This window comes from Marmota monax, unplaced genomic scaffold, assembly GCF_021218885.2.
Source record: "Marmota monax isolate L192 unplaced genomic scaffold, Marmota_monax_Labrador192_F-V1.1 WCK01_AAM20220418_F8-fsc00006, whole genome shotgun sequence".
Lineage (NCBI taxonomy): Eukaryota > Metazoa > Chordata > Mammalia > Rodentia > Sciuridae > Marmota > Marmota monax.
In genome coordinates this window covers 26,927,357-26,954,696 of record NW_026693712.1, presented here as the reverse complement: position 1 = coordinate 26,954,696, position 27,340 = coordinate 26,927,357, and positions in this window count along the sequence as shown.

The following is a 27,340-nucleotide window of genomic DNA, read 5'->3' as shown; positions in this document are numbered from 1 at the left end:
TTACCTTGAGTGCTTACTAAAAATGCAAGCTCTTGGTTAATATCCCAGAATTTACTTACTGCATTCTCTGGGATTAGGATAAGAAATTTTCATTTTAACTTAATACTCAAGCAATCCTGAAACATGCTAAAACTTGGCAACCTGTATATTCTCATAATACAGAATCAATTTCACAACTAGATTGTGCCATTGTTAGTCTAACAGTTAATAAAATTTATAATTATATTCTAAACATGTTTCAACTAACTCAATTCATTTATTCTCTATCATGTTCCTAACATTGTATTAGTCACCAGAATCAAGAAAAGTAATAAAAATAGTGACAATATTCCAGAAGTTTGCCTTCCTTTTAAGAAGCAGAGCTGTTAGTCAAATATACATAATATCACAACTTGAATAGTTTCTGTAAGAGCAGGTATATTGTGATAGAATGATATAAGACAAATAATATGATCTGACCTTGTTGGTGAGGTCATGATAATCTTTCCTGTAGAAGTGATGATTTAACTGAAATATCAAGGATAAATAATGATTAGACAAAAAGTACATGAACAGACATTTGTTTGGAGAAATAAAAAAAATGGATTGTGCAAAGGTCATGTGTAAGCCTTAGAAGAATTTGAACTAGTTTGTTCAGAGACAAGGCAGAGCCTTAGAATGGAGTTGTTTTTCTAAATGTGATTGGTAGTTATTAGAAGACTATGTCCAGATGTTATGACATGACTAAACTGCTCTCCAAAAATTGGCTTTATGTGAGGAAAAATTTTAGAAGGCTTGTATCACTAACCTTTTGTTGATCACATATCCTCCTTAAATGGCTAAGAACAACCATCATTTATTTTGCTATTTTGTGCATCAATAATATCCATTAGACTTAGTTGCATGTATATGCAGTTAGGTTTGAGTCAGCTCCAGGGATCTACATCTGAGTTAGTTGTCTGCTAGCCATTGCAGCAGGGACTTCTGGGTTATATATCATTCATCATTCAACAAGCTAGGTGGTGCTTATTCACATGGTGTCAGTGACAGGAAACTCAAAAACATAAAGATAAGATAAACCTTACTGTGCCAGTATTTTCCATCCCTCTTTGTGTGACATTACGCAACATCTCAGTACCCAAATAAAATCACATGCCAGAAACTCTAGATTGGAATGACTAAGCACAGAAGATTATATGACAAAGGGTAAAAATAAGAAAATCTTCTGTGACCATGTTACTAATCTGTCATATTATGATGTAGTGGATATGGTTAATGAGGTAATAGCAAAAGTTCAGTAAAATGATTTGTTTTGAATAATGATTTGTTTTTAGGAGAAAAAGTAGACCAATTTGATAATAGATTGGTTATAGGGAGAGTGAATGACCCCTAAAGGAGAAAAAAAATATGTTTATATTTTGGAAAACTGAACACATGATTATACCACTCAATGAAATGAAAAAAAATTCTTGAAATTAGTTAGCTTTGAGATTTCCAAGTTGACATATTAAATAGGTGTGCATGAAGTGGATCTGAAATTGATATTAGAAGGTAAAATTTTTGATAAAAATTTTGTAATCCATGAGCAGATAGGATGCAATTGAAGCTTTGTATATGCTTGCCATTGTCTAAATTGATAAAATCAATTGAGGAAAACATGTTGCATAGATTTCCATCTTGAAGAAATATAATGATAACTAATTAAGCGATTTTATTACAAAGATCAAAAAGTGGTGAGAAAGAAAGGAGGAAATCCAGACATCTTTGTGTCTTAGAAACATCCTGATACAGGAGGATATTGGAATATTTCTAAAGTACATGTATGAAGACACAAATTGGTGTGAATATACTATGTATGTAACCAGAGATATGAAAAATTGTGCTTTATATATGTAATAAGAATTGTAATGCATTTTGATGTCATATATAAACTTAAAAAAATAAAAAATTTTAAAAAGAGAAAGAGAAATAATTAACAGGCAGAAATCTACTAAAGAAATCATGTAAGTTGAGGAAAATCTCTTTTGAGTTTAAAATTTGAAATTCTCTTGTGATTTTAGCAAAAGCTTCTTTGGTTGAATTTATGGGGCAGAAGATGGGTTGTAAAAGACTGAGGAATGAGGATGAGATGAAAAATCAGATACAGTAACTTCCAGGAACATTGTGTGTGTGTACACACAGAGACACACACACATACACATAAACATGCAACGCATGTATCATGGGCTCACGTAGTTGCATAAAGCAAAATAAGGAATGGTTGAGGAATATGAGGAGAACGGATTGAGAGGAGGTGATGAAAGAAGGGACCTAAAACAACAATAATAGTAATAATCACAACAATAATAAAACATACTAATTAAGCATTTACCATGGGTTTTTCATAGATGGAATTTCTTCTTCCCTATAAACCTACACAAGTTGAGAGGGTAAGATTCAGACAAAGTGCTTTTTCCAAGTAGAACAAAACATATCAATTTCAGAAAGGATGACAGTTAATATCATTAATTATTATTCTGACTAATTACTCATATGTTTTCCTATTATGCAGTGTTTCGTATCATGTAAAAACAGCAAATAGAAATAAATGGATGTTGTAAAAAGGTGTTTTCATAAGAAATCAGAAAAAAAAATAGCAGTAGAATGGCTACTTTTCTCTCATTATTGGAAACCTAATGGGCTATGGAGTCAGACAGCCTTCATTCAAATCATGGCTCTGCCCCTTACTGGCTTTGTGGTCTTGGGAAAGATATTCACCTTCTCTCTAAATCTGAGATTTCCCATTTGTATAGTGAGAACAATAGTTGCTTTCTTAGAATAAGTAAGTAAGGCAGCATAATAAATTTGTAGCCATGGTATTTTTTTCACACAATAATAAAACTTTATTCATAGTACTAGACAAAAACATAGAAAGTCAAATTATTTTAACAAAAAAGAAAAAAAATCATTCATGTTTTGTTTTTCTCAAAGAGTTTTAAATAGGTATGATTTTTATTAATTTATTAACTTATAAATTATATAACTTAGGTAAGTCATAGAACCTAAAATTGTTTCTAAATTTTAAAAATAAATATTTTATCTTCAAAGTTCATGGATAATACATAAAAAGGAAAGTTGAGTAAATTATTTTTTAAAAAAATCACAAAATTGAAAATAAAGAGGTGAAGTCATCCTCAGGATCATATAGAAGAGTATAGACTAAATTCAAAGAAGGAAACACATGCGTCTTCACCAGTAAAGCTCCCTTTCCAAACTATGCATGAGATGAATTTGTTAACAAGAAATGTTAAAGGTTTATAATAGAAAAACTAGTAATACAGGAGCACAGGTAATAAGATAAAAGTAAAGCAGTATCTTACTTTTACTTTAGTATAAACAAATATACCTTTTCTTGGGCTGACCTCAACTAATCTCAGTGATATTTTCCAATACCAAGGACATCTGGTTTCCAATCCCAAATCACTTTAAGCTCTTACTTTGGATTATATCAAATTACTAGAATAATTCCATAGTGTTAAGTTAGCATAAAATACCATTCATAATGCTGGTATTTATTAATACCATAATATTCATAATGCTGGATTTATTAAAAATACTTCTTGAATAAAAGTTGGTAACTAAAGGTATGAAACATGTTGAAAGAATTCTCAAAATACATATATTTTACAGATAATAATTGTCTTTATTACTACTATATTTAGATTTTTTATTATTATAAATATCTCATCTCATTGAACCATAAGGAATCTCTGGATTAATTATCATTTTTCAATGAGGAAATTCAAACTCCATCTCATTAAGCCCTGGTTACATTTATTCAGATAGAAAAAAGATTCAATATTGTAGTAGAGCATTCTATTCCTGAACATGTCTTTTCAATTTTTTTTTTTTCTTAAACAATTGTAGGATTACATTTTGGAGTTTTTGTGTGCTTTGTTTGGTTTTTCCCTCTAATGTAGTTTGCTAGATTACCATGCTATGATGGTATCTTGTCCTAGAAGGCAGAGATGGCTTCTCTACTTTGTCCCTGTCACATATTAATAAAATGACACAGGAAGGGAGCCTCAGTTTACTTATATGTAACAAAAAATGTTTTATATACACTACACATAGCTGTTACTAGAATATATTGACACATGAGTAAAAGTGACAAATAAAGAACCCTGAGCAATCTTGCTTTAATCAACTCTTCATGTTCAGAATAAAATGTGTGATGTTTCAAGCTTGCTATCTCATTTAGAAATTTAAAGATAAGATCTCATATTTCCCTGAGATTACTTGTCAAAGATTTTATTGCTTTTATTGTGAGGATTATGACAAATTTATTTGCTCATTAACAATATCAAAGATTCAGAAACACTTCTAATCGGTGACAATCACTGTACAACTTTTAGTTACATGAGCAATAATCAGCTAGGGCCCCCAGGAAGTGGAACCCAGACCTCTCACTTGGCATTAAGGGGTCATCCTGTCTGATCTTCAGCTGGGTGCATGATGGAATGTAAAGGACACTTCCAAAATATCCATGGTCTCCTTTCCCAGTCCTTGGTTTTCTAAACCAGTATAACATCAGGCTTTCTACATCATTTGATCCCTAGGGAGCCAGATTCAAAGTCTGCAGGAAGAGCCTTGATCACAAGAACTCAATGGGGGAAAGGGAAGGAAAGGATTGCAAGAGACCTTGCTTAAGGGGAAAAAAAAGGCAAAATTAACCTTAGATGCTATACTTTATGGCATCTGGACAGCAATAATTGTTCCTTGGTTGCATGCTTCCCAGGAAGCCAACTAAAGTATTTGTAGGAAAATTTCCCTTGTTAGCTTGTTTTTCCAAAGTAGAAAGTTCAACAAATGACCTCTTTCTGTGTCTGCCTTCATTTTAAAGAATTTTTTCCCTCTAAACTTTACTGTTTTCTGTCATCTCCTCCTCTCCATGAGTCTCGCTCTCTGTTGCCCTCCCCTTTCCGTCCCCAACACCAACTCACAATCTGTTTATTTAAAGATAGCAAAGTTCTTTGAATTTAACAGAAAAAAAAATATGCCATGTAAATGGAAACAACAGCAAAAAAACTGTTCTCCCTGGGAGCCCCAATTATACCATAAGGCAGTAAGTTTCTATAATAAGCTATAAATGTCTTTCTTAAATAATGTTAAGTATTTAATGTAAAGCCACATGATTATGGGAACATGCAATATTTGGTTGATTGTATTGCATTGCACCTATGAAGAAAGGGTAAAGAGGTGGGGAAAAAGTTATCCAGTAAAATAAGCCTTAATTGTTGCATTTACTTTGATTTTCCAGCCTCAACAAGCACAAAACATTATATATCAGCAGGGTGTTTTTTTTTTTAAATTTTTCTCCCCTTTTTTAAAAAAACGAGCAGCAGTGTATGAGTGGGAATGACAATTTGACATTTTATGATATACCCCAAACTAGGAAGAGTTCAGGATAAAATTCAGAGTTTAAATACATAATTTCCAGATGTCGTGGAGTCAAATTTGACAGCTAATAAGTTGATGAATACAGTCACTCCAAATTCCTCCCTACATTGCTACCAATTAGGGCAAATAAAATTAATTCCGGAACTAAGTGTTAAGTTTATTAATAAGAAAATGAAATTGTTTCTGTTTTTGTTAAACTATATAATTAGTAAAAAGGCACTAACATGCAATAATTTGTACATATTGTTGAGTGTATATGGAGCAAAGGACTTTCACCTGAGGGATATTTGGGACTACCTGGTAAAATGTTTGGTTGTCAACAATAAATAGGGATGCTACTAGCATTTAGTCATACCAACAGTAGTTGTGCTAAACACACTAAATTAAGAAGACAGTACCCCATAACCATTATCCAACTAAAAATGTCAATCATTAGGGCTAGGGACAAGAACCCGGCTAAATTAGTTTATAGACAAATGCAGTTAGCTAAATATAATGTATCACTTCTTTAGACTTGAAGAATTACCAGAATGTTAGAACATTAATATGTTTTTAAATTAAGGTGCTAATATACTTGTCATTCCATAGTCAGGCTTCCAGGAAGAGTGAAGCTGGGTTTAGATTTGGCAATGACAATTTGGGAGCAGAATAAATTATAAAATGTTGAAGTGAATTAGAATTTTGGAGTTCATTGAGAACTTAGATATCATCTAATATAATGTCTACATTTTGCAGATCAGGAATACGAGAGTTTAAAAGATAGATATGTAATATCATAATCTTAAGTAGAAAAGTTAGTTTAAATCACATACTTCCTACTTGTCCAACTATCTCTTTAATAGCACAAAAATTTTAATCATATATTTTTATAAAAATATACATTGTAAGGATTCTAAAGTTAAAGGACATTAGAAACAAAAATATGGAGATTTGACATATGGACAAATTTTAAAAAGTGACTTTGGATGAGGTATTGAAATTCTCTTATAGTCAATGACCTCATCTAAAAATTAGAAAAAAATAACTTAAAAAAAATAAGATAATACAACTTTTTGGACAAAGAGAACAGAACAGAATTCACGTAGGTTCACTACAGGCCTAGAATGGAGTAACCTTGACATTATATTAACAACATATTGCAATTACAGCTCTCATAAGTCTCATCTATGTACCCAGTGTGCATTAGATACCAGTATTCACATCTGTTTGGTTATGACTCCAGGCATGTTGATTAACCTCTGACATATCATTAAAAAGTAATAAGATGTTCAATACTGACATATACATTGAGTATTATACAGACTAACCTAAAGCCACAAATACTGAATTTTGGGATAATAATCAAAAAGGATTTTAGTGATTGAAAATAATCTCCAAGAGATCATCAACATAAAAATAAATAGAGTAATCACTGCTGAGAGCCATAGCCAAGTAGGAATGATGCATGGCATTTTTGGTTGAAAGGTGACCCTGTTCAGGGATTAGGGTGGCTCCAGGTTTAGGGTGGATCCTGCTGGATTAGGGTGGCTTCAGGTTTAGGGTGGATCCTGCTGGGAATAGGGCATATCCTGCTGCCTCAGGCGCCCGCTCCTTGAGTTCTCCTGGGGTTCTGAGAGAATTGGTACGCGGAGCCCAGTGGAGGCAGTGTATTTTCCCAGAACGTGCGTGTAGAGTGCCGGTGAGAGTTCGAGGAATAAAGAGTTGCTGTATGAATCTACAAGGCTTTGTGGTGGTTCGGTTATTTTGTGCCCAGCCAGACTGCGGCAAATCACTTTAGAAGTGATAATTTATTCTTAGAAGAGGAAGCAGGCCAAAGTTACAGTAAACAATTCATGTAAAAATACAAATAAAAAATTGCCAAAGTTCTATGAATGTTCATATCACACACTGGATGAAATAGTAAATCAGGATTTCAGAAAAATATATATCATCAGACAGATAATTCTGGTTTTTTAATTTGACTTTGTGTGACCACAAAGAACAGTTCAGCAAGGTAAGAGAATGTCATTTCCACCTGCCAATAACTGCAAAACAGATTGATTTATATTATGCATATGACTCATGATCAAAGTCAGCTCATTTGAGGGCAAACACATCCTTGTGCTGACAGAAGAGTAACAACCTCATCATTTACACTATTGCCTCAAATCATTTATTTTGCACACATGCACACATCTATTTCAGACAACATACTATGTGAGTTTCTATAGCAAAAACATTACCATTATACAATTATCAACATTCCATACACCTGAAACATCATGGGATTTTGTGTTCATCAATGTGTACTTATATTCACATTTCTAAAAGAATATTATTAAATATATATTCAAGAAAAGATAAAAAGTTAAATTTGGAGTAGTAGGCTTTCTTCTTCCCTTTCACTAGAAAACAAATGAGAAGTCCATAAAAATCACTTTTTTTTTTTTTTACAGGCCATTGAAGAAATTTGTGGGATTTTTTTGCTTCTCTAATAGTGCCTTAACTGATAGAGCAAGAACTGAGATATTCATCTTTATAGATTAAAACAAAACAAAACATTCACAAAACACCATATGTGCTTTTCAATTGAATGTATTTCAATGTTTGATATACTGTAACGTGATAAGTAGTGCCAAAAGAATCCAAGAAGATCAATGATTATCACACAACCTTTTTTTCCATTCATTGTTGTGCATCTACCCCTGCCTATGTTCTGTGGTGGGATTGGTGTTTTCTGTGGGTTAGACACAAGTATACTGAATATTAATGTACAAGAAAGGTAGATTGTGGTCACAATGAACATTTAAAATTTGAAAAGGCTAATAATTGCTTAATACATTTTAATTATTTTTAATTAAATGTAATATTTTATGTAATTTTAAATACTCTACAAAATGAAGTAGTCTAAGATTTGGTTGATGAAGTAGCTTATTTTCTTATCCTTGAGATAATAGTTTTGTCATTCTCTGTTTACAGAAATGAAAATGGAAACAAATAGAGAGCTAATAAATTATCTAAGATCACATGGTATGTAAGGAATCCTCATCAGGTCCAGATTATACCACCTAGAAGTGCAGCTATTTTCTTTTTATACATCTTATGAGGGATTCTTTGAATTTTTTCTGTTGAACCATGCCCAAAGGAAGGCATAAGTCATACTAAAACTGATTTTTTCTGTTATCATTAAATATTTCAGTCTCTATTCATATAGAAATTACTATTCCAGACAAACCATCATAATTTAGTGATCCCAATGTGAAGTGGAAGAGACAGCTTTTGTTAGACTCACAAAAGTTAACCAGGAGGTTATCAGACTGTGAGTTAAAAAATATGAAATAAAACCACATTTATTATCTAACCTCAGAAAATTGTGATTTCAGAAAATAAAAGATTAATATATTTTCTTATCTTTCCAAGCTATTAAGCCCCCTTTCTATTTCATTAGTCAATTTTGAAGGGGTTTTGTATTCCCCATCTTAAATGTTAATCTGTGGTATGTAATTTTGTCAAAGCAAATGATAAAACAAAAGAAGATATAGAATATGTATTTTTTATTCAATTCAATGAATTTCTATCTTTGTAAAATTTCAGTATTACTTAACATTTATGCACTGCTATCCACAATTCCTGGAAAATAGTAGACAAAATTTAAAAACTTATCAGTCTCTGACATTCATGACTTTTAATCGGAAATCTCCTTCCATCAAATACAAATAGCCAGAAAACACATACCTGTATAACTAGAGGGTATAAAACTATCTGGAAAAATTATATAAGCACAGCAAAAATTTCTGCCATTCATCAAACCCCTACCTTAATATTAATTGTTCACTGTTGGCTCAGGGCTCAGTGAACTCTGATTGAAAGGCACATGATATTTCTGATAAAAAGGAACACATATGTAAATTAGAAGTAGACACAACATTGCTGCATCCAGTTTCTGGGGTTTTCTAGTATGTTTTTGGAAAAATTAAAGAATCTGGCCATGAAGATTTCTCCAATCTCTCCCTTTCTTCCCATTTGTATGTATGTGTGGTTGTATATATGTATGCATATATATATATATATATATATATGTACAAGACATATATATATGTATATATATATAATACATATATATGTATATATAATATATATATATATATATATATTTATATAAACACAGATATCTATATCTAAACACACACACACACACACACACACACATGTGATTGGAAGAAAGTAAAGCTCTGGGCACAGACAATAATTCGATATACTGAGCCCATGTCAATCAGGTTCTCTTGTGAGAAAATGTGAGGTCATGTTTAAATCATATGAATAAGGGTATTAGCACAATGTCCATCAAATTCTCCTGTAAATATACCTTGAATTGGCATATATCACAAGGGTTTTTATACCCTTTTAAATTTCTTTTCATTCTGAGTGATCTACATTCTTATAATAAAGCCTATTACCCCTCCATCCCCTCCCTTTAAGCTAAATTGTTTCTTGCATCCAGAGTTTCCTAAATTAGACTCCTGTGAATATTTTGAGAATGTGAAAAGAAGGTGGCAGCATTTGAACCAAGTAATCCAACAAGTGCACTCATATAAATGAAAACTCTCCCTCTGTTAATTTTCTTTTTATTTAACATACAAAAAGAGATGGAATTATGACTTTGATAGTCAGTTAATTGTAATCCAACAATTTACAGAAGTGAGAATGAGGAGACTACTTTTTTTATGGTAGCAGACTATTATCTCTGAATCCCTAATTTGCATTTTATTCATTTCATTTTTATCATTATATCCAAGTTGTATGATGCATTTTCTTCCACCCTAATTGTTGCTATATCTGTATTGGTTCAGTAGATATTTGAACTCTTGGTTATTTAATTCTCCTTGTCTCTTTGTCCAGCATATTGCTCTTGTTGTCCTTGCCTGATAGAGAATAGTTGCATGGCTGCATACTGTGTTTCTGTGCCCCAAATATAAAATACCAAATTACAAAAATTAAGAAAAGAAAGTCTTTTGTGTTTAGTGAGCAGCTTTCACAGTCTCTGGATTAATGTTAGCTTTGAAGCTGCGTGATGAGCAATACAGTTTTCTCACCAGGATACTCATTAGCATCCCTTTGTGACTTGTAAGAAATAATTTTCACAGTACCAAGTTTAATGCTAACCCAAAGCTGCCTTGTCCAGTGATAGCTTTCTAATCACAATAAACTCATTTGCTTTTCTTTGATTGACAAGCAGGGTGCAAAAGAGATGCCCATTTCCTCCTTCTTTTTTTTTTTTTTCTGTTTCTCCTTGTTAGAAAATCAGCTTGAAATAAGATATAGTTACTTGATTGGTTTACCTAGTACTTGACAATATTTTTTTAGATTGAAAATATATTTTTCAGAAACCAACCTTAGCTGTTTTCACATTTGAGTATGTTATTATCTTTAAAACATGACACAAAGCTGAAGCTTTTACCAGGCTACTGCTCACAATCATAGGACGTTTTACAAGATCACTTGCATGTCCCCCTTTTCTCTTCCCAATCCATTATTCTCTCTTCTTCTTAGGTAAAACAATATAGACTTGTGTGTCCCCAACTTGCCTCTTCTTTCCTTCTCTGAATTGATGAATTGCTCATTATTTGCATCTGTAATTGTTTGCATGAAAAACCCAAAAGGGATTTAAAAATCTAATCAGATAGAATGAGGGAATATAATATCAATGCTTATAGTAACATTATTATAAAAAGCCAAGTAGCTTTTAATATGTAATCCATTTTAATCAGAAAATATGCAAAAATGCAAGAGTAACAACAATGATTATAATAAATCTAAAAAACCAAATACAATAACAAGCTTATATTTTAAGGTAGTACACTGGGCTCAATATGATCATACTTAGCAGGTATATATGTTAGTCTCCCTTTATGGCTTTTACACAATATCCATGGCTTTTACACAATATCCAGATTTTTTTAATTAAAAAGTTTAATTAATAATAAAATTAAAATAGGATAGAATATATATGGAACACTTTATCTTTAAACATTTACCATGTCCTAGAAATATGTATAGTATATCTACAGTGAACAGAATTGTCACTTTAGCATGCCATAGGATCTGAAGAAAGTCACAGGACAATCCATGTCTCTTTTCTGACATCAAATACCTTCCTGTCCAAGATGAAGGAGAATGTAACCCTGCTGCCCCTTGCAGACACTTATGTAAGTGCCAGTTACGCTGTGGCATTGTGAGAGACACATGAAGCAGCCAATCAGTTGTGCTTAAAGGATTCAGGGGTGAATGTGACAATTCAAAGGTTAGGTGTTTGTGAGCAATGTATGGAAAACAAGTTCCAATTCTTGCAAAAGAACTTACAGAAAAAAAATAAGAGAGTGCTCTTACATGCCACAACATGGATGAACTCAAAAATCTTAGTGTAGTGGAAGGTGAAGAGGAAAACATTGAAGCAGACATAGAACAGGAACTCCCAATGACAACCTTAACAGAACTTATCAGGCATGTATGCAAACAGTAGGATCAAGTATAATGGAACAGCAAGAAAGCCACCCAAGTGTTACCTTTTTTGTCCTTAGATCCATTAAGAGCACAGTGGATTCCAGTTTCTATATCCTGGTATAAAATCAAGAGCTCTACTTTAAAGAAATTAAGGAATCTTTCAAAGACACCTGAGGATCTAATATGGAACTGACATCCCATATTTCATCCTCTTTTGTATTCTTGCATCTCAAGAAATACCTATCTCAAGGTAACATCTATAGAGAAAATTTTGCTTCCACATATATTGTAGAATAACACAAACTTCCATCAGCTATTCATAAGAATAAAATTTGGTTTTCATTCTTAAATATGGGTAGAAATCAGAGTTACCAAAACTTCTGTAAAATCAAGCACCAATAAAAATTTCAGGGTAAAGAAAACAACTAATCTTGAAGAAACCCACTTTATAGAATACAGAACCTAAAATTTTTCTAAGTAATATTTTTTAAAAAGTAAGAATATTGCACAAAAATAAAAAAACAAGTTCATAAAAATTAATAGCACTATTCTACAAATTGTATGTGAATATAATTATGTGTGATGTGGTCAATTATATTGTATATAAACATTTTATACATATAATGTTCAATGAATTCTCCCTCTCTGTGCAACAAGTAGAATAAAAGGTAACATATATGATTGCAAAGACAAAAGCATAACATAGGGTGTCTAATGTCAAATTAGATATTGTAAATAGAAAATTTTTGAAAAAGTGAAAACGATAATAAAATAAAAAGAGCATATCTCAGGGCTAAAGAAAAACTAGAGTTTGGAAATTGAAGGATTCACAAAAGTGCATCCTTAAAATGGAATATTCAGCAATAACAATGACCAGGTTACCAGTGCACACAGTGGTATAGATCAATCTGAAAAGCATTATGTTAGGTAAAAGACATAATTTACCATATCATTCCATTTATTGGTCATTTGGGAAAAGTAAATATATAGAAAGACATCAGTGGTTACCAAGGGATAAGAGTAAAAGGAGGGCATGAATATAAAAGAGAAAATCCAAACAAAAGTAAAACCAGGCAAACTCTGCATGATGTTAGGAACTCTCCTGAAGGCTGGCATGAGTTGCCAAGATTATGGATTTTTTCTAAAATATGAATAACATCAATAGTCTTTTTGTGCTGAAAATTCAGTACCAACCACTAGAGGCCATCCAGTGACCTGTACTTGGCTGAAATATAACTGCAACCTTCCTAGTTTGAATTACAATATTTCATTGCCTATGATCAAGGGTGATTTGGCATCAGGTAACTATCTTTTTCCTCATACACCAAAAGCTAAATTCCTGCAAATAATCCAAGGTTTAAACCTATGCAACACCCATCTATTATAACATCTATAGAACTAAGGCAACCTTTGAACACATGCCATCTTTTCCCTAGGATTTCCCCAAATTCTATGACTATGATAGTACAGTTATAAAAGTGAAATGTCACCACAAGCCCCTTTTCTTTACTTTTCAGTGAAGACATGCTATGACAAGACAGGGTGTTTAGATTTACACTTGTCTGTTCTGTGGTGATGTTGATATCTAAAACTCTGCCTTAGTGATTGGGCACACCGTCTTTGAAAGTCAGTTGATGTGTTATAAGGGACTAGTACCAAATGACACTGTGTAATATCTAAAGGAAATCTAATGATCACTGACTGTAAATTTAAATGGCATCATTAGCAAATTATAGGTAAGTGTTTGAGCCACTCCATGAAGTATCTAATGATATAAAAGGCAATACAGGGCCCGGCGTTGTGGCTCAATGGTAGATTGCTTGCTTAGCACAGGTGAGACACTGGGTTCAATCCTCTGCACCACATAAAAATAATTAAATAAACAAATGAACAAAGAAATAAATAAATTTTAAAAAGTTATTGTGTCCATCTACAACTAAAAACTATTTTTAAAAAAAGCAATTTAGGCATTGTGAACTGAGATCTTCTATGTAACATAGGTAAAATTAGTACAAACCAGAATTGAAAGGCAAATAGTCAGGAAAGTAAAGGATAAAAAAAAAAGTAGATTAAAGCATGACAGTCTGTGGTCTTGTTCCATTGATCTTTGGCAGAAGCTCATAGTATCCTCTTTCCAATCATTTACTTGACCCAATGTTCTTGGATGCAATTTGTTTCTTCCAACAACTGCTCAAGGGGAGTGTGTGTGTGTGTTTGTGTGTGTGTGTGTGTAGGGGGCTTAAGAACCTTCAGCTTATGATCTCAGGTATACACAATTTTGAAGGACAGCAATATGAATATATTTTATGTTTCTTTATAGAGAGGCACAAATGTGTAGATAAAACCTTTGGATTTTCACTGATATTCTGCTTGTTAATATTACCTAATAAGATCCTTCCCATCAGGAATCAAAAACAGACTTTTTCTGGTGTATTCAGAAAATTTAAGTCTCCAAGTTTTAGGTCTTTTCTTTCAAAGATTATTTAGGAGAAATTCGAGAAGATGTTTCTTACAGCCAGTGAAAATGAAACTGTATATTATGTTAAGTCTTTTGCAATATTTAATAATATTAGCAGGTAATAAGGTAGAATGTTGTGTTAGGGGAGACATTATTAGCCACATTGGACATTCAGTTATCAGTTTATGGGAAAAGCTACTAAGTATATATGAGGGAATCAACCTTATTGCTATTAAAGCACATGAATTAAGAAAACCAGAAACTGTGATATAAGCACAAATGATGAACTATCTGGCAATAAGAAAAAAAATAAAACATAGATAGACACTTTAATAAATTAATGAATATAATTACACTGAGTAATAAAATCTAGACAAAACATAGGACATACTGTGCAATCTGAAAAATTTTAAAAAATTAAGATGTTGTGATAAAAGACTAGTGATTTTCTGAAGTGAAGAGTGAAATATGAAAAGGAAAGAAGGAAAGATTAATATCAGGAATAAGAAAATCTTTGTAAGTGATACAACTATTCTCTATTTTATTTTTGTACCATTTCATAGGTATATACTTAAGAGCAAATATGTCAAAAGTCATGTCTTAGTATGTACAATTTATTGTGTATTATAATACAATAATTTTTAATCAAAATATTAAAAAGACATCCATTATTATAATTTAGTTTAATATACTTTTCTAGCTCATAAACATATTTAAAAAAACTGTTTAGAACTTTAAATCATGAGAAATTTTAGTTTTATTTAGACAAGAAGAGGAGGTATGTTATCAAAGATTACAAACTCATTTCAATTAATGCAAAATTGTGCATATTTATTAGATATATTACATAAACTTAAAAATAAAATTCACAAATCTGAAGCTCATTGAAGAATCTTTAAGTCATTCTGGGATGTGCCTCTTTTACCTTGAACCAAGGCTTTTTTTTCTAATCTTGTAACTATAGCAACAAAAGCTATTATTGAAATTAACCCATTCACATTTATAAAGTGAAGAAACCACAATTAATATTTTTCATCTTTTTAGACATTTAAAACTGTTTGTCTGAACTACATATGCCAGGAGTGTTCATATAATGACAAAATGATTGCCTTTTCTGATCAATTTATCTTTAAAATTTCCTGAGAGGAAAAAAAAAAGAAATGACACAAGATCTTTTGGTTTTAGACAAAAAGAAAACAAACTGAATTTGCATGGATTTTCAGGAATAATTGAAAGAGGTGAAGAGTCTGTGGAGACTCATCTTGGCCAGAGATTGACTAGAAGCCTTAAGGAGAAGCTGAAAAGCCAGGCAAGGTTACGTTGGATAAAGGCAAGGAGGAGGAGAAGGATTTAGGATGATCCCTAAGAGAAACTGTCTCAAACTTTTCACATTTTCCATTTACCTGCTTTGTGTCCTAGGGCATATGTAACAGATAGCTATGAACTATGTGGCTTAAAATAATGGAATTTCTCAAGGTTCTGGAGGCTTGAAATCCAAACCAGGGTGTCTGCAGAGCCATGCTCCACTGTGGGGTGTGGGTGGGGCTTCCTGGAAGCCCCTTTCCTACCCTTCCTGCTTCTAGTAGTTACCCACAATCTTTGGCACCCCCATTCATAGCTTCATTCCTTCAAACTTTGCTTTCATCTTCACAAGCTGTCTTCCCTCTGTGTATCTTTGAATCCAATTCTCACTCTCTTCCCTAATGAACATACTAACTAATGGATTTAGGGCACAGTATGACCTCACTTAACTTGATTGCATCTTTTATATATAAAAGTCACATTTACAGGTATTGTGGTGAGCCGCTTCTGCCGTTTCTGCAGACTATGGTCGCCATTACAAGATGGTGCTGGCTCTGCTGTGGTCTGTGACAAACAACTCCTTATTTGGGAGAGTTGGCGCATGGTTTTTCACCACCCTATGAGAAAGCTCCACGTGGCAGCTTCGCATTGGGGCTTGAGATGCTTTATTAAGGCTGGGAGGGGCATCCGAGAAGAAGAAGAAGAAATATCAAGGGCCTGAATAAACTGCTGAAAGAAGATTCCTGAGTTGTGTCTTCCTTGCGGGCAAGGGGTCGCGACAAGGTATCAGGGGTTAATACCGAAAAACCTCCTTTGGGGGACTCATTTCAACCTGCCATACCTTGGCTGGGACTCTTTTAAGAAACCAGTGTTAGAATTTGAGTTGTTTCAGAAACTGTACCATACCATTAAGGAAAGTAGACATCATTTTAATTATAATTTTACTGTATTTCTCTTCTAAGGCATCCTATAAATGGACAATCTTGTTCTATTCCGAAAATTTCCCCAAAAGGCCACAATAATTCCAATTGTCCTTGACTGGATCATGCCATTTAGAAAGGTGAAGAAATAAATTGGCATAGCTGCATGAATACTGACAAAGGTAATTTTCCCATCCAGTGATGGGCAGGGCTGGGAGTGAAATACATAATGATAATAATGATTCTTAAAAATTTAACATACAGAATATAGTTGTTGGTGGTGATTTTTTTTTTATAATCATCCCTAAAAATTTTATGTCAGAACACTGATCTAAACAAAATTTTTCAACCAAGGGGAGGTCTTACATGGTTTTGAATAAGTGACCAGAACCAAGTTTCCACATAGGTTTCCTGTCTAAAGAGAATGTATGAACTGCTCACTTTCTAAAGCCTGATAAATGCTGATTATCAGACTCTGATGTATATTCCTTCTAATAGACAGTATTAAAAACAAATGTGCACAATCAGAGCTTTATAGGACAAAATTCACAAGAGGACACCAAAAATGATCAAAACACCATATACTTTGAAACAAATAGGAAATATGACATGAATGGGTCCAGTGAAATCTTCAAAGACCCAGTGAAGCATGATAATTAATCATATTAGAGACTCAGTATACCTCAATTAGCAGAGACACAAAGGATCACACAACACACACACACACACACACTTACATAGTTCAGGGTCCTGGTAAACAGTAATAACAGCCTCAGGCAAATATTTGCGGGGCTTCCAAATTATTAAAACCCAATCATACAAAGACTACCAAGAACCAGCCAGCAGTCACACATGGGAGGTCTTTCCATTTTCTAAGGTCTTCTTCAATTTCTTTCTTTAGTGTTCTATAGTTTTCATTGTAGAGGTCCTGCACCTCTTTTGTTAGTTTGATTCTCAAATACTTTATTTTTTAAGGCTGCTGTGACTGATATAGTTTCCTAATTTCTTTTTCTTAATAATAATTCAAGATAATCATTTTTGTTTTATGGGTTAGCATCCACATATCAGATAAAACATTTGACCTTTGGTTTTTTGGAATTAGTTTACTTCACTTAGCACAATAGTGATCCATTCACTATTTTTTTGTTTTAGGGCTTAGAATTATAATCATTTTTAGGAAGATAATTAATATCAAATAAAGTACCAGAGTTAGAATAATGTTTGCAAAGGAAAATGAATAGATTATAAATCTAAAGATAAAATATGTTACTGTGAAGATATAATAGAAATAGAGAGGCAGCAGATGAAGCAATCACAAAGGCACTAACAAATATTATAAAACCATTGGCTTTTAGAATTAAAAATTAGTTGAAAGGAGGAATATTGGAATGTCCTTCCTAAAACAAGATGAGGGACCCATAGAACATTACTCAGCTAGTGAAAGGAAAGAAACTGTTTTTACAAAATCTAAATTACTGCTGAAGGATATTAGAAAAGATTTTATATTCCATTATTATTTTTATTATTCTATTATCTATTATTCTATTTTTCTATTCTATTAAAATGAAAAATCGGTTCTGAGTTGATTTTTCTTCTTAAAATGAGACTGGGAGAAGTGGAGAGTAGGAATTGTGTGCTGGCATGAGGTAAGAGCATTTTAAAAATTGGATATCCCTGGGAATAAGTGGAAATAGCAAAGGGAGTCCAGCCTTGTTTGATTTGGAAGGAGTCCCCCAAGGAAGGTAGTTAAGGCATCCTCAGCTTTACAGTTGGCTTTATCTCTGTTCCCCAATCTGGTTTAAGTGAAAGATTGCTTTCTCTTTTTTGAGTTTGAGCTGATTTTCTTTTATTCAATCCTAGAGAATTTTGGGTCTTTCAATTCATACTACAAAAAATAACAATTGATAGTATTTTTTTTTTTAGATTTTTAAAATCATAATCATTTTTAGAAAGATAATCAATATTAAATAACCAGAGTTAGAATAATGTTTGCAAAAGAAAATGAACAGATTATAAATCTAATGATAAAATATGTTACTGTGAAGACATAAGAGAAATAGAGAGGCAGCAGATGAAGCAATCACAACAGAATTAATGTCTTCAGTAAGGGACACAATAAATAAAGTTTTAGTTCTATTACTAAAATTTACAGTGTTAATAAGAATTTATATGAAGATAATATACATGGGGAAAGGAGAATTAAAGAATACATTTTACTTAGTTGAATCCACTAACCTTCATATCTGAAAAAAGAAGTATTAAGATTGATTAATTTATTAATGGCAAAATACATAGTATAGCTACATCAAACAGAAACTGACAGCTGAAATACTTACAGAAATTTGTTTGCCTTTGGGGCTTGAAACTATTGGTGAGTCTATATGGCATGAGACTTTTGCCTTTCAGAAGTTAAGAGTTTGTTGTGGTAATAGCTGCTTTCCATTGTTAAACCCAGTAATGTAGACTTTAATAATTTTTACAAAATAATATGAAAAAAATAGATTTGACATTTCACTGAATAATTTAAATGGCAATTTGCATAAATTGGAAAAAAGATTATTGTTAGATTTAAAGCATCATTACTGAAAGATGTCAATTCTTTATATATTTATATAAGCAGCTAGAGTCCTAGACTCTCCTGAAAAATAATGGACTTTTTGTAAATATGTTTGTATAGCTTATAAATACTAAGCTGTATTAATAAAAATACATGTGTAGATACCAATAGGAGAAAATGTTTAAAAAGTGGACAGTTTTCCAAAAACAATATTAAACTTATACTGATTGAAAGTATTTACTGTATTGGCACAGATATTAATAAAATATAAGGGGGTAAGAAAAAAAGAACAGATCTTAATAAAAGATAAGGGGTAAGAAAAAACCTAGTAATATTCATATGTTCAACTTGCATTTCAAAATCACTACAGAAAAAAAAATATGTTGTTGTCTAAATAATGTTGTGATAAGTTCCTAGCCTTCATTAAATAATGACAATTGATCATTTTCTGAACTATTAACTATTATGATAAAGAGATTCAAAGAGTTCAATAGTCTAGATTTAAAGGAAAGAAAATATGAAAGCACTACAGGAATATAATCAATTTTCTTGCACACAATCAGAGTATGATGGTTTTGTAAATCTGCAATAAAATTCAAGACAATCATTTTTGTTTAAAAAGTGTTAAACAGCTTTTATTCTCCCCCCAATACACACACTATTCACATATCAGAGAAAACATTTGACCATTGTTTTTTCTTTTTTGTGTGTGTGATTGGCTTGTTTCACTTAGCATGATAGTAATCCCCTTCACTATTTTTTTTCTTAATTTTTAGAATTATAATCATTTTTAGGAAGAAAATCAATATCAAATAACATACCAGAATTAGAATAATGTTTAAAAAAGAGAATGAACAGATTATAAATCTAATGATAAAATATGTTACTGTGAAGATATAATAGAAATAGAGAGACAGCAGATGAAGCAATCACAAATGTACGAACAAATATTATAAAACCACATGCCCTTGGAAAGAATGTGTTGTGCTATTGCTTGCTGAGATGTTCAATAAATGTCATTGAAGCCAAAAAAGAAAAAAAAAAAATGGCTCATACTTGTATCCCCCCCCCAAAAAAAACATTGGTATTTGAATTAAAAATTCAGTATGAACAAAGAAAAAAAAAGACTAAAATGGAAACATAAATTCCAGGAAAACTTTGTAACATTTATTTCAGAAATTACTTTTGGAAATCATCTATCTGTAATAAAAATGAGGAAAATAATAAGTGAAGGAGAAACATGACTTAGAAAAACTATTTGAAGTGCATGAAAGAGGAAAAAAAACACCTTGAACGTAAATTTATTTTATTTACCATACAAATAGGAAAAGTAATTCACTTAGAATTTTAAGAAAGATAAAAATGTCATGATAGTAAATGGAACCTTACAAAATAGCTGATATCCAACCACTTTTAATCTATAAATTTGCATTTTATAGGATTAAATCTAAATATCATTAGTTTTTGGAGCACAATAGAAATAGAAACACTAAGTTGTAATAAACAGTTTTTTAGAGAAAAATTTGGCAGTATCTATTAGACTTAAAATTTATGGAATCCACAACAAAGAAATGAAAAAGTTTTGGGTATGAATTCACTATTTATGTATTTATTTACAAAAATTACTGTATAGTACTTCACAGCAAAATAAAAATCAATTTTGGAATAATTTAATGCATGTGTCTAATAGGAATATTTTTTTAAAAAAATAATGAGGTAAACTATAGATAGTTGAATAGTTATTCCTATATGAGAGAATTATAAAATTTATAAAACATGATGTCAATATAAAATAATGTAACAAATATTTGTTTCATATACATTTATTTTCCTGGAGAATCTTTGAAGTTTAAAAGATGTGAGATTATCAGGTGACATTTTTTGTCTCTGAGGCAAAGGATTGATGGATTATAGTTTAAGGGATTCAAACTTTTCAGTTTAAGTTATTTGGTACTATTTATTTTAATGTTTGTATATAATTTTCATATTTTAAATCTTGAATTTTAAAGGTGTTATAAAGTTGAATCAGTTGCTATTTCTAGAATATCTGTATTATCCCTTAAGTTGCAGCCTTTATTGATGCAACATCCTTCAATTCTGGTGTTATTTACAGAAGTTCCTATTTTCTAATTTGTCTTTTGAGTCTGAAGTTATGTGTTACTTTTTCTAGGAAGGCTTCAATCACCCCTACATATTTCTTCCACCACCCCCTACTTCTTGCTTAAATGCATACTGTATGAAACATTGTATCCTTGTTGAATTTGTAGTTTTTCCTAAATAAAACCTCTCTTGAAGAAAACTGTATTGCCATATTCGGAAATGTAATTTTAGCACTTAAAATAAATTTTAGAATATTATTTATGTTCAATAAAATATGCAGAAGTGATAAGAGAATTATGAAAAATAACATAAATGAGATCCACAAACTATAATTAGAATGAGGAAAAAGGTAAAGGTCAGAAGAATCTAAAAAGTTAAATTGTCAAATTCATAATTTTGGCCAGAACTTGATTTTATTCTTAATTGCTAATGTAGGATTTTCTCACTCTCTGAAACATCATTACCAATAGCATTGTGAAAGCATTTTCAAAGATATGCCCTAAGAAATGTACCATAAAATGAGGCAAAAGAATATGTCAAGTATTTGGGAATATTGTTAATTATGAGGAATAAATTATTGTGACAATCTTTGATTAAATTATGTTGCAACAATTCTATATGGAAAGTAAAACACCTGGTTTAATAGAAATCTAGGTTCATTTTAGAAGACATCCAGACTCTACAAAAAGAAATGTACTCTATAAAAGAGTGGGAAGTAGCCTCTAGTGTGTAACTTTAATGTCTTCAAGTATAATTTATGTCACTTCAGTGAAGCCATTACTCCATAATCAAAAATTCTTCCTTTTTTGTTTTATAGGAAGATTGAAATTGAAATTAATACCTTAATGCAGAAGCATGATGAACTGCCTGTCAGTGAGGTCTGTGCTTGTACTTTTACAAAGTTCAATATCTAGTTCTTCTTGGGTACTATGACTCATCTTCATCGAAATCATTTGTGGCATTACAGAAAGAAAAGAGATGGCATCCTCTTAGTAGTCTATGAAATTTCTTGTAGGTTCACATAATATCTTCTGCAACTTTACAGCCTAAGACAATTTAATGTTCACAGTTATATCATTTATTAACCAATAATAAGAAGGCTAAATGAAAAAGAATGGATGTAACAAGCAAGTAAAAGAACATTTTTTAGGCTACATGAAGCTGATTACCAAACCTGGATACAGATACTCTGCTGCTACAGCCTACATCCTATTTAATAGTACTCAAGTCAATATTTGATATTCTTGTCATCATTTTTTTTCTCAAGATTGGTGTTGCAATTGTTCAGAAATTTAAAGATGAAAATTTTAGTTGCCTATGCTAAATGAAATAACTATTCCTCCTGCAATATTGCCTTTTGAGATATTCTATCCCAGGTCTTCATCAAAACAAAGATGAAAACAGAGATTTTCCAATGCTTTATATATGTTTTCCTTAATATAGGGGCATAGTTTCTGGTACTTCTTTACTAGTTTCTACCTAGGAAGGGATAGAGAGATGTTTTATGACTGGAAAGAAAATGCAGGAATAAAAATCTAGGTTTCCATTTATTTATTAATGAAAGTTGTAGACAACTCCTTTATATAAAGATAAAATGAGATGACATGTGAAAAAGTGTAATCTACACCCATGTTTGTGTGTGTGTGTGTGTGTTTGTATAACTGTATATACATAAATGTGTATTTACACACATACCCCAACATTACCAGGCATATACATTTCATAATTATTCAGAATCACTATTGATCATCTGGAATAATAGGCTTAAAGTGATGCCATCTTCTTTGTTTCCTCTAACCTTCTCTTTTTCATTGTGATTTTTTTCTTATCTTCTCCCTAAACTAAATAAAGACCCAAAGAAAGAACACATGTATCCCATTCTTCAAGTAGTACTACTTCTCAAAGTTTTATTAATCCCTTTATGTAGTTGTAGAGATTAGGGGTGGGGGAATAGGCTTCAAGGAAGGATATTTGACTTTCCATTTACTGCTTTGTTCACATCACAAAATAAATTTCCCAAATATTAGCTATATCAGTTTTTCCCCAAGGTTTTCTGAAATGATCACATAAAGAGGGTGCAGTAGATTTAGTAAGATGAAACAGCAAACTGATGTACCTGCTATAATATGCCATGGGCACACACCTCTGTTCAAAGCATCTCTTCTTTAAGAAATATTGTCACATATCACCTGCATTAGAATTACCCCAGATGTTAAGTTCCCACAACATATTGATAGCAATAGAAATAACAGAAATAGAAACTTGAATGCCATTTTAGTATGTTTTCTGAAATAGAAACCTGGTGTTGTCTTGTTCATTTTCTATTGTTAAAGCAAATCCTGAATACTTTATAATTCAAACAGGTGTATTTAGCTCACAACTTTGGAGGTTGAAAGTCTACTATCAAGTTGCTTATTTATTTGTTCTCTGGTGAAGGTATCATTGCAGATGGCATCACAATGGCAGAAGCACTCACAAGAGCAATCACATGATGGGGTTGGAAGCCAGAGTCCTGAGGAGTCAGTCTTGCTCTTCTATAACAACTACTGTCACTAAAACTCTCCCTGTCTAAGAGACTAGCATTTTTCTGTGTCAAGGTCAGTGCCCCTGGTGACCTAATTACCTCCCACTAGGCCTTACCTCTTAAAGATTCCACCACCTTGATATCCCCATAATAAAGAATAATCTTTTAACACAGGAAACTTTGGAGAAAAAATCAAAACCATAATAGACATTAAGTAAAATATTGGCTAAACCACTTTAACGAACATAATTAGCATCACAAAGTCATTACAAATGTAGTTTCCAACTACACTCCAGAAATTTCTTATCTAACAACAGAAAAAATTGATGATATTGATGGTGATGATGATAATGCTTCTAAATTAGTACATTTTGTTGTTAAGGTTGAAAATATTACCAACTAGCATTTTGAATAGTATTTTCTTAGTGATACTAGATTTGAAATATATTTTCTAACTATGACTGCTGTCAAAATAGTACAAAGGTATGCTACACCCCAGACTGAATGCAAATGTCCATACCTTATGTTTGGAAATTTACCTCCTACCAACAGAAGCATTGCCTCACCCTGACATCTCATTGTACCACAGTTAAGGCAAGAGCAATCCAACATTAGTACATTTCCCAGTATAAAGATTACTCAGGATCACACACATGTTCTGAGTTGAATTTCACCCTTTTTATAATTGTTATTCTGAAATGAGATGAAACTTATGCCTGTCTTATATTGGCTTATGGAAAAGTAGAAAAGACCTCCAAAATACAAATGAGAATTTACAAATTCCAAGCACCAAAGAAAACTTTTTCTCATTCCCTGAAAAAAACTACAAGCCAAATAACCAGAAAGGAATATTTTCAGAGATTCATCTCTGATGCAATTATTTTACTGAGGATTGAATTCAAAGACATTTTATCACTAAGCTCCTTCCCCAACCCTTTATTATTATATTTTGAGACAGAGTCTCCCTCCCTAAGATATTGTGGCCTTGAGCTTGTGATCTTCCTGCCTCAGTTTCCTGAGTACTGCATTACAGATATCAGACATGCAGAACTGTGCCTGCCTACACATTTTAATAGATTTCTTTTCTTTTCTTTTTTCTTTTTTTTTTTTTTTATTTAGAGTTTTTCACTCAGCGGCAAGTGCTTAGGCATTTATTTTAATTTGTGAAAATACAGGGTACTGGCATCTTATTTCCCCAAAGACAGGGAAACAATGATCATTTCTATTTCTATCTTACTCTACCTTTTTTCTATTAATCTATATGCCTTCCTGTTTTATTTTTAATCTTATATTATCTCATATAGGTTATATAATCTTACATGGGTTATCCCTAGCACTCTCTAATAGTTAATACATATCAAAAGCAAATGATACATTAACAAATTCAAACATTTAATACAAAGAAAATGGAATACAAAATTTAAGTAATTATGAAAATTTATGTTATGATAAAAATAAAGGACAACCTCTTTTTATTCTAGGAACTCTTGAGATATAAGTCACATTCATGGTTGACATTACAATGGACTGTCCCAAGTGTAAAATTAGTATGTAATATAAGTGGATATAACTTGAAGAATAGAGATTATTAAAATGTGATTTGGAAAATCTTAGTTACTGGAATGCTACTTTAAAATATTAAGTTCCAAACTCAAAACGAAGGAAACATAGGCCTGTCTTTGACCTTATACATTTACCATAAGCATCTCAACATTTGCTTTAAACAAGAAACTCTTCAATTAAAGTAAAAGCCTGTCTTATGACAACACATAAAATATAATTCTGTTTTTATGTGCATAACATATGCCTATAGTATTTTTCAGAGTCTCACTAAACTTTCTTAGTAGTTAATTTTAAATTATTAACTTATAAGGATATTTAATGTGGAAGGCTCATGGGAAGAATTCTAAAATAATTTCTAAAAGAAAATTGTCTAATTTTTTGATAGTGACATGAGTGCTATGAGACCCAAAGAAAATGAAACTTTAAATTGAATATATATGCATTTATAAAATTGGAAAGCTCAAATTCTATGTGTTCTCAATATGCTATATTATTTGAAAAATTTATCTTTCTTATACCATGAAAATATGTACAGTAAGTACTCAGTTCATTTCTGTTTTCAATAAAATGAAAATCTCAAAATGACTCCACAAAAAATGTCCATTTTTTTATAACCTTGATATAAGTATATTGCTTCTGTTTAGGCCCAAGATACATTGAAAAGACTAGAAAAACCTAAATATAGCCAGAGGAAAAGTATAATTTCAGACAGTAATATAGAAAAAAATATTATTAATTATATATTATATTAACATTCAAAACATTAACTCATTTATGTGAGATAACAAAATCATCTATAATTACATAACTGTATACTACATCAGATAATTTCATATATTTCTGAATTTACTATATTTTTTCTAGTAAATTCACATCACTTTCTCACCTAGCAAGTACAAATTTGAAATTTCATTGAAAGGAACATGAATAAATATTTTAAAACATTAGAGATCCCAAAATGTTGCAAAATTTTATAGAGCTCAAATGTAATTTGCCAATTCTTCTCATATTATGAGTGCATAATACATTTTCTTATAATGTTTTAAAATTAATTTAGCACTAAATAGTAATTTTGGCTGTATTCGATTTTCTTTTAATTGTTGAGTCTTCTGAAATTGGAATATGAATACTAATCATAAAAATAGTGTTTAAAAACCAGAAATCACAGAAATGGAGAAACTACTTTAATGCCACAGAGCTAAATATACAGAATATATTTAATGAAAGTTTTTGGTGAATATGGAAGGAAACAATCCATCTACCCATTACTTAGTAATAACTACTTTCTTTCCCTTTTAATAAATTTATGTTAAGGAATTAGCATAATGTTACCAATTACATCCCAGATCCCTGCCTTTTTTAGCCTGGGAAACTATTTTGTTTTATTTAAGGAAGGTATGCATTTATTATGATCCTTTGGAAGCGAAAAACACTTTTTTGGAGGCTGGGGTAGTGTCCCAGTGGTAGAGCACTTGCCTTGCACATGTGAGGCACTTGGTTCAATCCTCAGTACCACATAAAAAAATCAATAAAATAAAGGCATTTTGTCCGTGTACAACTAAAAAAAGATTAAAAAAAACACAAATATTTGTTTAATAATTGCTCCAATAAGAGGAATGCCATGTGGATTTTAACAAGGATTCCATTCCATTAATTTTTTGAGAAGAATATCCTGCAAGAAAACATCATCTTTGAACCAAAACTCTATGCCTAGATTCAAGGAATAAACTGTGGCTCACAGAAGCATATGCTGCATTTTATTAGCATTCCATACCAACCTGAAAATCCTAGGGTCGTTGGTGATTGCTTTCCTCCCTATTATACCACAACATTATAGAAACCATGTTCAGGATGGTTGAGTGATGATGAACACGTGGATTATCAACGTATGGGTAAGTATATCATGCAATTCCACTGCGGTGCCACACTGAGAGGAAAACTAAGACAATAAATGCTGGAAAGCATATAAACAGCAGGGTGTCTGAGTATAGTGCCAGTGAAGAGATCTAAAGAGGAAA